The sequence below is a fragment of the Gadus macrocephalus genome, chromosome 20, assembly GCF_031168955.1.
Source record: "Gadus macrocephalus chromosome 20, ASM3116895v1".
NCBI classification, from domain to species: domain Eukaryota; kingdom Metazoa; phylum Chordata; class Actinopteri; order Gadiformes; family Gadidae; genus Gadus; species Gadus macrocephalus.
The window spans coordinates 990,740-997,026 of record NC_082401.1 but is presented as its reverse complement, the minus strand read 5'-3'; positions in this window follow the sequence as shown (position 1 = coordinate 997,026).

The window sequence follows — 6,287 nt, the reverse complement described above, 5'->3', positions numbered from 1 at the left end:
GACTCCGTCTATATCCCCTATTCACTATCCCCTCCAGTTCAGACCTGGAGGAGAACTCCCTTTGCTCTGGAATGTGTGTGTGTGTGTGTGTGTGTGTGTGTGGTTATTTATGTGTGCGTATTTATGTGTGCGTGTCTTTTTGTGTGTGTGTTTGTGTGTGTGTGTCCGTGTGTGTTTTAATGTGTGCATATTTATGTGTGCGTGTTTGTGTGAGTGTGTGTGTGCGTGTGTATTTATGTGTGTGAATGTGTTACTTTGTGTGATTGTGTGTGTCTGTGTGTGTGCACATACGTATTTGTGTGTGTATGTGTGTGTGTGTGTGTGTGTGTGTGTGTGTGTGTGTGTGTGTGTGTGTGTGTGTGTGTGTGTGTGTGTGTGTGTGTGTGTGTGTGTGTGTGTTTGCGTGTGCGTGTGTGTGTGTGTGTGTGTGTGTGTGTGTGTGTGTGTGTGTGTGTGTGTGTGTGTGTGTGTGTGTGTGTGTGTGTGTGTGTGCGTGCGTTTCCGTTGCTGGGCTTGTCTTGATACGAGCCCATCCTAACTACCTCTTACGCTGCTCAAAAGGCTGCTGTGTGTTGTTCCTTCACACTCTAATTAATTAAGGGTGGGCTGGTTTCGTTTGCCGAAGTTCCTGCCTCATTTTACTGTCCGTCTTCCCCTCGCCTGCTCTGTCTCTCCTGAGCCCCATGACTCATCTACCTATGGGGCCGTCTGCCAGGCCATATGCTGGTTGGTCTGTCTCAGTAGAATCCCCTCATTTATTCATTCATTTATTTATTCATGCAAACATGCATCCATTCCCTCACTCTCCCGTGGTCCATTTTGCCTCGTATTTATTAGTGGATAAACAACTTCAGTGGCATGTCTTGGCCTCTAGGGGTCAGCATTGTCCCTGATACATGTGAAAAAAATACACGCAACAAAAGAAAAACTACGCAAAAAAAACACTTGTTTTTATTTGTGGTCCACCTAATCCAACATTGTACGGAGGGATTGAATTTCACTCGTGTTTTATTAAAATATAATATAAAAAAAAAAAAAAAACCTAAACTGCAGTCAAAGTGCAACTCCTATTTGTTTTCACATGTTCAATTCATGGTCGATGCACGCTATGGAATGAGGATGAAAGGGAAGACAGATATACAATAGATTAGCAGTGAGGGTTAAATGATTAGGGTTTTCTGTAATTTCCTGATGATTAAGGAGGCTGAAAATCTCAACTTCCTTCCTGTCAAACAAGTCGATAATACAGGCCAATCCTAACACAAACACATGCATGTAATGCTCATGCTAGTCTTCAAACACTTGTGGAACCACACACACACACACACACACACACACACACACACACACACACACACACACACACACACACACACACACACACACACACACACACACTCACACTCACACTCACACTCACACTCACACTCACACTCCACACACAGAAACAGATTAGCTCTGTTAGATGTGAAGAATTTAAACCCAACACATTTGGTCTCTCATCACTAAGCAGAGAAAATAACACAAAGAATAATTCATATTTTTATACAATACTTAAAACTTCAATAATAATTATCCCACTAACGTGATTTCTGCTGGTCAGGCCTCAGGATGAGACGTTCAAATAAATAGGGCCCGACCGATTTATCGGCCTGCCGATTTATCGGCCTGCCGATTTAATCGGCCGATTATCGCCTTTTTGAAAATAATCGGCATCGGCCAAAAAGACGCAGATTACAACCGATTTTCTTTTTATTTATTTTTTTTATTTTTTTTTATAAATGTTATTGCGATTAGTATCCTGCAGATTGCGCTCCTACTCGCCTTGCTAACTAACAACTTTAGCTGGAGTAAAAAAGAGGAGATTGAATTTTACCGTACAACATGAAAGCACGCTCGCTCAGGCAGCTGCGCGCTCACCTCACCAATGTACACAAGACGTGTTGTTTGAGCATGTTGTGCCTGTTTTTCTTTAGGTCCCAGGCCATGTTAATTTGTTATACTGTAGACTCTAACGGTGAGACCATACTGCTCAGCACGCACGTGTTAGTCACTGCTCACGAGCGCAGCACATTGGGAGTTAGTTATTTATTTTACATTTTACATTACACTCATTTTTTACTGTAAATGTATTCTAAAACACTCAAAGGTTCTGCATTCAATTCACATATTCGTCAAAAGTGTTTAAAGTATATTTAAGGTATCAAAAACTACGTTTTATGTTTTGTTTTGTTTTTATGTTTTTTTTAATCTGCAGATTAAATCGTAATCGTAATTTTTCTCTGAAAATAATCGGCATCGGCACTCAAAAATCAATATCGGTCGGGCCCTATAAATAATATCTCATAACCAAATGATGGAATTATATCGTGATGTCAGACCAGAGGCCAGCTGCTGTTGTGTTTCAGTGCTCTGTGTTTCATCTTGTTTCATCATGTTTCCTCTAATCTACTTTATCTCTCCTCAAGGTCTCGTGTTCATATTCCAGTGGGTGGTGTCGTACTGACATGGGAATAAGTCATGTTACCATCCAGTCAGTAACTTAAACCTGCACTGAAACATCTCTTCAGGTCAGAGGTCATGCACAGAAGAACCTCTACCTTTTCTGTCTAATTGGTCTCAGGTATTCCTCTGTCCGAAAGGCCTGCATTGTTGAGCGCTGTAGAAACTCCCTGGCGAGGTCTAGAGACTCAAGCCAGCCAGGGATACACAGGGACAAGTGCAATTACAAAGATATGCTCGGAAACTGACCTGAATCACAATGTATGGCTTCTCTGTCTTCTCTGCGTATACACTCTCTATCAGAATGTATGGCACGCAATCAAAACGTATTATCTATTACAGTGTATGGCTTCTCTATCTTCTTTATGTGTACACTCTCTATCAGACTGTAGGGCCTCTGAATCCCAACGGTCCTCTATCAGACTGTAGGGCCTCTGAATCCCAACGGTCCTCTATCAGACTGTAGGGCCTCTGAATCCCAACGGTCCTCTATCAGACTGTAGGGACTCTGAATCCCAACGGTCCTCTATCAGACTGTAGGGCCTCTGAATCCCAACGGTCCTCTATCAGACTGTAGGGACTCTGAATCCCAACGGTCCTCTATCAGACTGTAGGGACTCTGAATCCCAACGGTCCTCTATCAGACTGTAGGGACTCTGAATCCCAACGGTCCTCTATCACACTGTAGGGCCTCTGAATCCCTGTCCCAACGTGTTGACCTCCATCTCAACCATTCACACAATATATACGGGAAGAAACCTCCCACATTCTATATGTACAGAATGTATGTGTTTTAACAGGCCCCGCAGGGCCCCCAGTTATACAGAAGGGCCCAGGTATACAGAGGGGCCCCCAGGAATACAGAAGGGCCCCCAGGTATACAGAAGGTCCTTGGTAGTCCAAGAGAAGAGCTGGTCTTGGTAGTCCAGGAGAAGAGCTGGTCTTGGTGGACCAGGAGAGACCTGGTCTGGGGTCTGTATGAGTAGAGCTGGTCCTAGGTCTGTATGAGTAGAGCTGGTCCTGGGTCTGTGTGAGTAGAGCTGGTCCTGGGTCTGTATGAGTAGAGCTGGTCCTGGGTCTGTATGAGTAGAGCTGGTCCTGGGTCTGTATGAGTAGAGCTGGTCCTGGGTCCGTATGAGTAGAGCTGGTCCTGGGTCTGTATGAGTAGAGCTGGTCCTGGGTCTGTATGAGTAGAGCTGGTCCTGGGTCTGTATGAGTAGAGCTGGTCCTGGGTCTGTATGAGTAGAGCTGGTCCTGGGTCTGTATGAGTAGAGCTGGTCCTGGGTCTGTATGAGTAGAGCTGGTCCTGGGTCTGTATGAGTAGAGCTGGTCCTGGGTCTGTATGAGTAGAGCTGGTCCTGGGTCTGTATGAGTAGAGCTGGTCCTGGGTCTGTATGAGTAGAGCTGGTCCTTGGTCTGTGTGAGCAGTCTCTCCTGTTTCTTCTCTGTAATGTGCAGTAGCAGCACGATGCCTTGGAGGATACTTTTTATTGATGGTGGATCTTGATTGCCTGCTACACACTACTATAAATAATATGTGTGTGTGTGTGTGTGTGTGTGTGTGTGTGTGTGTGTGTGTGTGTGTGTGTGTGTGTGTGTGTGTGTGTGTGTGTGTGTGTGTGTGTGTGTGTATGTGTGTGTGTGTGTGTGTGTGTGTGTGTGTGCATGTGTGTGTGTGTAGAGCTTCACATATGAAGTGCGATTGTGGGGAAAAAGTTCTGCGCACCAAGCATTTAGCCGTAATCACACAGCCTCATTAGTCATTAGTCACACACACACACACACACACACACATTTACACAGGTATGCATACACACACACACACACACACACACACACACACACACACACACACACACACACACACACACACACACACACACACACACACACACACACACGTACCTGCAGCACAGCCCCCCGCTCCAGGTGGAGCAGCCCCTGGGGGACCACCTCACCCACAACATCCAGCCCGCATCTCTCTTCCCCTCCCACAAAATATGTGTGTGCTGAAACAGAAAAAGACAGACAGACAGACAGACAGACAGACAGACAGACAGACAGACAGACAGACAGACAGACAGACAGACAGACAGACAGACAGACAGACAGATAAACAGCAGACTGACAGACAGAAAGACAGACAGACAGACATACAGACAGACGGACAGACAGACAGACAGAAAACAAGACGGCCAGCAGACAGACAGGAAGACAGCCAGACAGGCAACAAGAAAAACAGACCTCTCACAATTTTGATTGATGCATTATCATTATGATTGATATTAGGATTATTAATAGTAGGAGGATTCAGTAGGAAGTGTTTCCCTGGCCGAAGGTCAGCAGCAGGTCCCTCGTTAACCTCCCAGTATAGCGCCCTGGGCCCGAGGCGTGGCTGTTTGACGTAGCGCTCTGCTTGTAAAGTGGGTGTGAGGTGTGCATAGGGAGGCCTGGATTGGCCCACAGACAGAGCCCTGTCTTGAGACCTGTAGAGGCTGTACGGTCCGGCCAGGTGAGGGACAGATGGGGACCACAGAAGGCCTCTGGTGGGCCAGAGACTGCAAGGCCGTCTGTGCTCTGATTCAATGGACAGATGCACGGCTCCCGGGGGCCCGTCTATGATGTGTGTGTTACATCTAGCCTGTTTCTAAAGCTGTGTGTGCAGCAGTGTCTATATGTTTGCATGCACCTGTGTGTGTTTGTGTTTTTGTGTGTGCATGCGCCTGTCTGTGTGTGTGTGTGTGTGTGTGTGTGTGTGTGTGTGTGTGTGTGTGTGTGTGTGTGTGTGTGTGTGTGTGCGTGCAGTGTGTCCGTGTGTGTCTGCTTGTGTGTATTTGTGTGCTTTCATGTGTTTGTGTGACTGTGAGTATGCAGTGTGTGTGTGTCTGTCTGTGTGTGTGTCTGTTAGTGTGGTTGTGTGTGTTTGTGTGTGCGTGCGTTTGTGCCCACAGTCACCTGGTTAGTATTGGCCAATGTGATTAGAGACAGGAAGTGATTATCTTTAGAAATTAACAAACCCAATGTGGGTGAAGGTGTTCCATGCCCAACCAAAAGGTACTGGGTTCCATGCCTGAACTCCTAACTGCTCTTTAATGACCTGTCTCTCTTCTGACTAACCTCTACCTGCTCCTAAATGACCTGTTAATGACCTTTGTCTGTACTGTCTTACCCCAAGCTGCTCCATAAGGACCTGTCTCTGTTCTGACTAACCTCTACCTGCTCCTTAATGACCTGTACACTGTCTCACCTCTACCTGCTAAATGACCTGCATCAGAGTTCACTGTAAGTGACTCTGGATGGAAGTGGCTGAATAAGTACCAGTAAACCAGTGTGCTGTAAATAGTCAAAGCACACTGGCTTGTCCACCGGCCAGCCTGGTAGTTCTGCAGCCTCAGGAATAGTTGAATCACCCACAGATTCCACAGCAAGGTGTCTAAAAATACAAGGTGTGATGTGGTGTGTGTCTCTGTGTGTGTGTGTGTGTGTGTGTGTGTGTGTGTGTGTGTGTGTGTGTGTGTGTGTTTGTCTGTGTGTGTGTGTGTGTGTGTGTGTGTGTGTGTGTGTGTGTGTGTGTGTGTGTGTGTGTGTGTGTGTGTGTGTGTGTGTGTGTGTGTGTGTGTGTGTGTGTGTGTGTGTGTGTGTGTGTGTGTGTGTGTGTGTGTGTGTGTGTGTGTGTGTGTGTGTGTGTGTGTGTGTGTTTGTTGGGTAGGTGGTTTGTCGTAAATCTCTGAATAACCCTGTGTGTGGGTCAGTGTGTTGGTCTGAGTTTGTGTGTGGGTTTGTGG